We start from the raw sequence: 10,921 nt of genomic DNA, 5'->3' as shown, positions 1-10,921 counted from the left end.
AAAAAAAAAAAAAATAAATAAACAATGAATAAAAATAATTCTGAGCAATAAGCATTTCTTCTCGTTTATTAAAAGAATCAGAATTCATTTCTTCTTCTTCTTCTTCTTCTTCTTCTTCTTCTTCTTCTTCTTCTTCTTCTTCTTCTTCTTCTTCTTCTTCTTCTTCTTCTTCTTCTTCTTCTTCTTCTTCTTCTTCTTCTTCTTCTTCTTCTTCTTCTTCTTCTTCTTCTCATTATTATTATCACCACCATCACCATCATCATCATCATTATTATTATTATTATTATTATTATTATTATTATTATTATTATTATTATTATTATTATTATTATTATTATTATCAAAGCAGCGAACTGGCATTTCTGAATTCAAATTCCGCCGATGTCAGCTTTGCATTTCATCCTTTCAGGGTTGATAAATTAAGTACCAGTCAAGTAACAGTGTCAATCAATGTGATCGACCATCCCCCTCCCTTCAAATTCCAGGTCTTGTGCCTATAGTAGAAAGGATTATTAATATTATTAATATTAAGGCTGTGAGCTGGCAGAATCGTTATCATGCTGGACGAAATGTTGAGCTGTATTTCGCCCGTCGCTACGTTCTGCGTTCAAATTCCGAGGTCGACTTTGCCTTTCATCCTTCGGGGTCGATAAAATATGTACCAGCTGAAAACTGGGTCGATGCAATCGACTCATCCCCACCTCCCCACCTCCCCCAAGCTGCCCTTGTAGCAAAATTTTGAAATAATAATAGTCATTATTGTTATTGGCGAGCTGGTCGAAGTTGGCCAGTTGGCAGAATCGTTAGTACGTCGGCCGAAATACTTAGCGGCATTTTGCCCATTGCTACGTTTTGAGTTCAAATTCCGCCGAGGTCGACTTTCCCTTTCATCATTCCGGGGTCGATGAATTAAGTACCAGTGAAACACTGAGGTCGAAGTAATCGACTTAATCCCTTCCCCCAAGCTGCCTTTGTTTCAAAAATTTCAGCTTATTATTATTATTATTATTAATATTATTATTATTAACCCGTTTGAAAGGGCTAAAGACAGACATTTGCCTCTATGGCGAGCCCTCATCAACTTTTTCAAGTTTAACTTGAAAAGGAAGTTGAGAATGGACAAGGAAATGTTTGCTTTCTAGCACGTGTGTTGAAAGGTGGGTGAATGTTGGAAGAATGGCCAGTGTAAAAGGACCAATCTTGAGGGTGCTCCTAATTGAAGGAGATGGGATCATCTGGGACATTATTCAAATCTATCACCAACATTAATGAGTGTGATGTACAAAAGAATATTTCCGGAAGCGTGAAATCTGTCCATCCGGCTCCTATCCATGTATAAATGTTTGTAACCCCCAAAACACCACCTGTACTGCAACAAGCGTCTATAGTAACTGACTGATCATCGAATTCCCAAAACCTTATTTCGAGATCTTCTCAAAACCACATTGCCACCTACTGGATCCGAAGTGACTGGAGGCGGTGTAAAACGTTCGTACAGCAGGATCGGAAAAGCTGGTTTGGTTAATGGCTACTAGATTTAAATTTAGTGACCTCAATTCGTATAGAATTTCCAGGAAACATTTATTCAAAAACAACGACGTTGTTCTAATTATCGTTTCCCCAACGTTTAAACTTGTTTGACCTCATCATAAACTTACAGAAACAATGACTCGCCATAAAATAAGATCGCATGGTAATCACGGAGTGAAATAAAAAAGATTTACGAAATATGCTTTCATCATGAAAATTATCTATGATAACCAATGTAAAACATTAAAAGTTATATACAATATTCAAGATTAAAAAAAAAAACATGTTTTTATTACAGATAAACATCTTTATGGAAACTATTCGTGATTGAAAATCATATGTGCATCTATCAAATAATGTACCAATAATGATATATATATTGATAAGATTCTAAACGCATTTTCTGTAATAAACTTCTAACTTAGCCCAATATTTATTACTTCAAACATTGTTAATGATAAATAAAGTTGCATTTGATTCATTTTAGGAATGGAAACACAACAAACTCTCACTTTTAGCATACCTCCAATTCGAAATTGCGGAATAGTATTAGCAGTAGAGTGAATTTTCTATTTTGTTAAATATATTATGACATTTCTTTAATTTATGCAAATATCTAGTTGGGTGCTATCTGAATATAAATAGCGTATAATAAGAATACTACGAGCAGTTAAAGCTAGTTCATTTACGATATAATTGAAAACGAGAAGCCCATAATACCCTACAAAGGAAGGTATATTTTATATAATATGCTGAAATCTAGAGAAATAGATAATGATACGAGTTGCGTTAATAGTAAAATACAAATAAATTAAAGGATAACGTTTTATATAAGACCGTTTATTTGACTTAAGTATATTTTTCTTACGATATGTACTGATGACCAGTAAGTATGAGTATTATTGTGAACCGCAGTATCCAATGATTTTGAATCTATTATGTTTGTTTACCAGAATTTTATGGTTAAATCTATATTCGCCCTTATCGGAACAGTGAAATACAATGAAAAGGTTTCGGCAGCTGCTCTAATATTTAGATTTTCAGGTGTGAATATTTATTGCTCTAGCAGTTCACGCCACTAAAGCTTTATATTTGAGCTACGCATTTACCTTGATATTTGCTTCTTTCGATGAATGTTTATAACAAGTTCATTTTTATATTTATAATTTCTGCTTCAACATAGAGTAGATAAACCATTCTTTAAGGTAAGTCATTGCTACAAAATGCTTCAAAATGAAATTTTCAGGTTGGTTTTATAAATGAGTAGGCTCTTATCTGAAATAGTTCATCTACTTGTTCTTTCGCGGCAATCTCGATAGGCATTGAAATTTTCTGCAAACTGTAGGAACTTTATGCAAATCAAACTGTGCTCCAAATCCATTTCACTACTACATTATATATATATATATATATATATATATATATATACGATAACTCATCTTAATGAAACGGTTTATACTTATGAAGGTACACAGTTGAATATAAAAAAAAAACACGACTTGCAAAATGATTTTCCGAGATATCCACCTTAAATGAGTGTACACAAAAGTGTTATTCAAGATTCCTCTCTTTATATCACATTGAACACGTGATAAATCTTCTTTCAACTTTTTGGAAATTCTCCACTGACAGTTATTCCCAAGATGTATTCATAAAGCATAACTTACAAAGCATACAAAACGATTTTTTCAATGAAAGTTGATAAATCTCGGTGCATAATAATCATTGCTGGTGCGTTATGAAAAGCAACTGATGTAATATTATTACACATATATAGTATATTGTCTCCAATACTTCTCGAAAGACGTGACAATCATTTTAAATGTCGAGAAAGCCTTGAGATACTTGGCACGGAGAAATTAATGAACAATGCAATTTTCACTCAGAATACAGTATCCTGCAAATATGTAAGAACTTCCAAATATTGGCTCATCCAGGTGAGTATTTGATAGCATATTGGAAAATGGGTATACATACTAATATTAACAAAATTAGGGTTAACCCTCGTTGACACATTTGGCACATCGAGAACGCTGTAGAGATTATGAATCACAATTCTTCACTTTCAATAAAAGAACAATTATAGAATTTTAGAGAGACCTCTATGTTCCTGCTCCGTTAACATCTTAAAAAGTTAGTGTACTCTTAGGCATTCCTTATCTCATAAATATTACATCTGGAAATATCAATATTAACTTGACATCTGATAAATATTAATGAGTCTGCTGGAACAAGGCTGACGATGGATAAAGAATAATAACAAAAGGACAAGTCTATTAATTGAAAACATGCTTAGTAGGTTGGCTAGATGACGATTATGGTAAGGAATATGAAAGTTCCAAAATACTTGATCATAAATGCGGTGTTTGTTATTGGTTTTGAATAAACCATTGTACAGCTGAACGCCACAGCTGTCGATACTATGTAGTTTCTCTTACAAGCAGCTATATATAAGTGTATTCACATATCTATGTATGTGCATATACGTATGTTTGTGTGTATGTATTTTAACTCTATATGTTCAAAGTCGGTTTCTTGTGTGCGCAGATTTTGCAAAGTCATGTAATATGATACACGAAATCCTTTTAGACCATTAATAAACATAGCTATCTTTGTTTCTTAAATAATTGCTGTCTATTTCATCATTTATATAACATCTTCTGAGTGCATTCACATGTCTCAGATCTTTTCTAGAATTTAATCAAGTATTACAAATGCTGCTGCAGAAACTACATTATCTACTACTGATTTACTTTGCGTGGTGACACTCCGAGTTTCATAGATATCATCCTCCCCTGACAATCCCCTTCACACACACACACACACACACACACACACACACACACACACACACACACACACACACACACACACACACAGAAACACACACGCACGCACGCACGCGCGCACACACACATAAAATATTTAAAAAAAGTACTGGAGTAGATTTTGTTCTTTTATTAAGTGGATATATCAGTTCGATTGTGGGAATATAATAATGATATTGATAAAGATATTTATTGAAAGATTTGTAAAGCTTACTTCTATAATTCGTTAAGACCTATATTAAATGGCGCAGTCTAGATGGTAGTGTTGTGATTATGGTTCCTTTTATAGGATGGGAGAAGGGAGAATCGTACTCTCAGACACAAAACCAAATCCGAATTCTCATAAGTGAGTGAACTCGTTTGAAGTGATGCAAGAGGTAAATATCATGGATTACATCTACCGTATAAGAAAAAGCGGTTCCCCGACAGGCTTCCACACAGCTGATGTCTATCAGAGTATATACGTAAAATTTCAAAAAGCTATGAGATACCAAATGTGACCTGAAGTAGGCTCGAATGTGAAACTACACAGCTGCGAAATAAAATTATCTTTCACACAGCTAAACGGATGTTGTGTTCTATATTTTTTGAGAATATGGTAATTGGGCAAAGTCATTCGTCATATTGGTTAAATTGCTAGAAAATAATTTGAAGACAGCCCAGAAGAATTTACATGCAAGGATGTTGTTACAACTTCCATTTGAATTAATAATCTGCAAGTGCATCTTCCCAAATTTTCACTCTCAATAGTGATGGTAATATAAAAATATTGTTTTCTAAATATTTTATATTTTATCTGACAATAGAAAATGATTTCTTCTGAGGGAAGACAGGATGTGTTTGGTGCCGTTTGCTATTTTTGTAATTTTGATATACAAAGATAGTATAATATTCAGCAAAGAGCGGGAGAAACATAAGAACAAAATATCTATTCGTTGTCGATTCCGTACTTACATGATTTATAGATCAGGTGTTGCGCAATGCAATACCAAACTTCGTTATTTTCCACGATTTATAAATACGCACTGATATCCTAGGAATCCAGGATGAATAGTTTTACTTTGTATAGGAATATGTCAATGGTAATCAGATACCGATATTATGATACAATTCGTGCATACAATTTTTGGCATTATTAGAAATAATATTCAAGGGATTGACGTGAACAGTGGAAGCACTGGTTTGTTCCCCCCAAATTTTTCTATTCGCAAAAAGGACAGATTCGTTTTCCATGAATAATAGCTAATAATCTCGGAAAACCTGTTTATAAAAGAAATCAGTTAACACACTGATTGATTTCGATATTATATGCTCATCTTTTTGTTGTATATTCAAAGACTACGGCGTATTTATGCTTGAAATAGATTTAAAAAATCCAAATGTAGCCCAAGAAATTGAATTTTATTCTTTGCTTTTATTCTGTTACTTGTTTTAGTCATTTGACTGTGGCCATGCTAGAAAACCGCATTTAAGTGTTTTTGTCGAAAAATTCCACCACAGGACACATTTTAAAGCCTAGTACTTATTCTATCACTCTTTTTTGCCGAAACGCTAGTTTGCGAGGACGTAAACACACCAACACCGGTTGTCAAGTGATGACTGAGGTAAGGCACACACAAAGACACACACATACACACGCGCACACATGCACACACACACACATACACAAGCACACACACATCTACACACTTACACACACACACATATACATTCATATGTGTGTACAGGACGTCACCAACCGGTGAAAACAACATGAAATATGCAAACAAACGAGTTAAATACGTATATAACGAGAAAAAATGGAAAACAGTTCAAGAAAGCACAGAGAAAGGAGCCTTCATCAGTTGTTGTCTGCCTATTTACTCCTCATTTCGAACATTCAACGACAATATGAGTCTTCAAAGAGAGTTGCTACCATAAATTCTAAAATAAAATTTAAGATTTATGGAGGGTTAAAGTTGGAAACAAAATGATGACAGTAGAGACATACAAGGAAACCGAATGAAAACAAACATGGAGGGTCATTAGACCAAAACGAGAGGAAAATTGTGAACGCTGGGAAATTTTTTTTTTTGAAAAGAGGAAATATAGGAGAGAGAGAGAGAGAGAGAGAGAGAGAGAGAGAGAGAGAGAGAGAGAGAGAGAGAGAGAGAGAGAGAGAAATAAACAAGTCCGCTCTTTTGATCGTCCGTGCAGGAAAAGAAATATGGTCACTTAGGGAAAGGAAAGATAGATGATGGTTATGTGTGAACAACGAGAGAGAGGGAGAGAGAGATGGAAAGAGAGAAACAGATAGAAAACGGTGAAGGAGGAAGGGAGAGAAAAGAGAATAGAGAGATATTTAAAAGTCTTTGTGAAAATTACACACACACACAAACACACACACACACAAACACACACACATCCTCGTATATATAATTGCAACGTGGAAGGTGTGTTTATAAACAATTTAAAAACATCTTCCACACTGCATTTGTTTTTGCTTCAGCACGCGGTCTCAGATAAGGTCACTTGCTTTGTAAGTACATCTCCGTAACATATATATATATAAACTGTTGTTCAAAACTATAAAGCCAGAGCAATGTCTGTCTTTTGCTGGTGAAGTATACTACCCAACTTCCTGATAGATAGGGAATCGGATCAATGCCTCTAGATAGGGAATCGAATCAATGAAGGCATTGTTATATCCAAATTTATTGAAATCCCAAAATAAATTAGATAATAATTTAAAAAAACATACACAGCCAGAAACTCACTGCTCAAAACTATAACGCCTGGTTGAATAATTTTGCCAGGTTAAATAATGCCTGAAGCTTTGTGGCTTTAGCTATAAGGAAATCTAATGTGGATCATGGTGAAAACCAACTTTAGTTGTCAGCATTGCTATTTTATGTGGAATTCTTGGGAAAAAAGAATAACTCGAGGTGAGTGTAAATTACACTAACCATGAAACTATGTTGCTATAAGTTTTACACCTGATATTGACTATTTGGTTAATTAAGAAAGTATTAGGTCATCAAGTATGAAATTTATAGAAAAGAAAAAAAAGACGTTTACTAATGTTTTATAAATACAAGGAATAGTTTTATTCATCAAAGCATGAACCCATATTTTCAATACACTTTTGCCATTTCAGCGGCATCTTGTCCAAAAACTGTAAAAGCCTGGCAATCTAGAGTCAATAAAATCTTGGAAGGCCTGTTTTACAGCATCGTCGGAATTAATTTTTTCCTATCAAAAAGTTATCCAAATTCTGGAAGAAGTGGTAGTCAGAGGACACAAGATCAAGTATGGTGGTTGAGAGAGAACTTCCAACTCCAACTCCTATGGTTTTAACAATGTCATATTTGCAATGTGTTGTCTGACGTGGTCTTGCAATAACATAAGAGTGGATCTGTTGACTAATCTAGACTGTTTTGTAAGTTTCTGAATCATTTGGTCTAGTTGTCATAATGTATCACACCTGCGCCAGACCGCCAAGTACACATCGGCTTACTTTTGATGAATGTTGCTTTTCGGACTGTGTTTTGGTGGCCTGTCTTTGTCCAGCCATTGTTGACAAAACGCTGAACGTTTACAGCTGTTATATTGGATTCATTTCGCATCACATTTTACAATGCGAATCAAAAATAATTCATTTATGTGACGAGAAAGTAGCATAATGCAAGATTCCAAACCTTGCTGTTTCCGATTTTCATTGAGTTCACGTGGAACCCACTTATCCAACTTTTTCAATTTACCGATTTGAACTAGGTGAGTCAATATTGTTTGCTTGCTAATACCAAACAACAACGATAATTCACGTGCACTTTGAAATGGATCTGACTCGATGGTAGCTTTCAGTTCGTCATTATCCACCTTTGTTTCTGGTGAACCGCGTTGCTCATTTCTGAGGTCAAATTTACCAGAACGAAACTTTGCAAACAAATTTGATACTGTCTGCTGTGTAATAACATTAGAATGAAATACTCCATTAATATTCCGAGCTCTCTGTGATACTGTATTTCCAAGAAAGAACTCATATTTCAAAACTACGAATTTCCAACTTATCCACCTCTAAAGAAAAATAGCAAAATACGATTTATAAATACTATATAAAGCGCAAAATGAGTTAGAATAAGGAATTAGATGTGTCAGCTTTCTAACAAAAAATAAAGTCAAAATATAATAATGGCGCAAAATGAGCAGCTGTCAAAGTTTACCATATTCCTTACTACAAATTTCATACTTGACGACGTAATATTTACATGATACTTTGCTACTCATTGCAAAACGCAGTTATTTCATCCAAATGGGCAGATCGAAAACTTTACCTAGTTTAAGTGGATTATGAGAATTAGGAACCGTATTGTTTCAAGCCAATTATAAAGATCGAATAAATAAACAGGAAACTATTAAATAGTATACTAAATGTAGCTTGTTCCAATGGCCAGAGCTCCCTTTTCATTGACATAAAAAAATGTACACGACGAAGCCACCAAAACCGCACAATTTACATCAGAACTTCAGAGAAATTGAACATGACAACTGTGCAGGTCATGCAAATATTATCGCGAAAAATTCACCAAATAAAAACAATGTGCACCGAAAAATCACTTGGTATTAAACATTACCATCTTTTCAGCAATCAATAATGCATAAAGGCTACTTTGAGACGAATATAGTTAAATTACCTTAGAAACTTAGCTAACTTTCGAAATGAAAAACAAAATGTACACCGTTCATTAATGTCCCTTAGACTTTATCCAGTTATCCTTTTCAATGTAAAATGCATCCAAAACATATGAAAGGTCGGACTCGAATTATTTTATCATTCTCTGGAGATACTTAGTGTCAAAGATTACAATAAATTTTAATGGCCACATGATAAATTTATTTATTGCGGTGTCAAAATCACTTCTATATACTAGAAAATATTGTTCAACAAGAAACTTAAAATAGCTATGTGAAACACATGTACAATAACGTGAAAGTGGCCATTGGAAAGGGGATACGAGAAAAACACTTTTTATTACAGACATAGAACTCTGTAATTCAAGAATTAATATTTAACTTACGAATAAAGCAGAGAGCTGGTAGAATCGCCAAATCACTGGGCAAAATACGTAACAGCATTTCGTTCATCTTTATATTCCGAGTTCAAATCGTGCCGAGGTTGGTTTTCTATTTCATCTTCTTGAGGTCAATAACATAAGTACCAGTTGAACACCGCGTCGATGTAATAAACTTACCATACCTCGGAATTACTTGCTTTGCGTCGAAATTTGACCTCAATATTTAACATACGAATAAGATAAAACCTGTCAAAATTGTCAGAACACTGCTCAAATAAATACCAAAGTAAGCACATCAGTTATAGTTACATATTCTCAAATAAAATTTATTTGCAGTAAATTGAGGCTGAGTATTAATTTGACATAATATACTGTACTGTTATAACCTATACTGAAAATAATCCTCTTCAAAATATAATCTCCCAAGGCGAATCATCTGCACATAGAAATACCCAATAACTAGATAAAATCATACGAAAATGTATGCAGGTATATGTAGCATGCATACGTTGGAATGGATCCCTAAATATTGTAATGGTAACAAGCACATTCCTTAACATTTTTACTATGGATATAGAAGCTATAGCATGTTGAATATATGCTTTATATGTAATCAAGTACTTTTTGCATAACCTGACATACTGAGCTCAACATAATAAAAAGCAATGTAGTTCGTGATGTTGCATATTGTTAGACTTTCAAAACCTAGAAAAAACATGGCTCACATAAGCTAAACTGTTTCACTGAGACCCTACTTGTACATCGTTCCCCCAGAAAGCTGTAGATGCACCTTGATACAGGAAACATACAAATGCTATGAAACTATTTATAACTGCATAGTATAACAAATTCAAAAGTAAACATACAAGATGTAAATAAATAAATGAAATAATAGTCAGTAAAAATAGTGTATGGAGTATACATGAGATAAACAATAAAATCTTTCAAATTAATGCATTCAATAATTCCAAACGGGATGTTGAACTTTTTATCAATTATAATTATTCCCAGGAATATAACGGCATTATAGTTCAGAGTTACGCATTGGTTGAGATCGAGAATTTCTTGAAATTTTATAAATTTTAAATGAAATTATGAAAAGCTCATTAACAAACACACTAGAACGAACACAGTCTTAAATGCATATTTAAAAAAACTGTCATGCACGTTTACATGTATTGTGTGTGTATATCTATCTATTTATCTATCTATCTATCTATCTATCTATCTATCTATCTATCTATCTATCTATCTATCTATATATATATATATAAAATATACAAAAATAAGGGCAGGGAATCGTCAATTAATAATAGAATTAATAATTAACAATTTTGCCAAGTAGTTCAGTATGAAAAAACCTTTATCGGTAAAACCATTTATCATCATAAATATACAGGGATTAGCATTGAGTTGCTTCTCCAACATACTGAAGATTTAGAAATAGCAGTCAAAGAACTACTGATTCTAAACTACAAATTTTTCTCCAAACGGATGGCGATATTTATG

The sequence above is a fragment of the Octopus bimaculoides genome, chromosome 1 (assembly GCF_001194135.2).
Source record: "Octopus bimaculoides isolate UCB-OBI-ISO-001 chromosome 1, ASM119413v2, whole genome shotgun sequence".
NCBI lineage: Eukaryota > Metazoa > Mollusca > Cephalopoda > Octopoda > Octopodidae > Octopus > Octopus bimaculoides.
Note: the sequence above shows the minus strand (reverse complement) of the source record.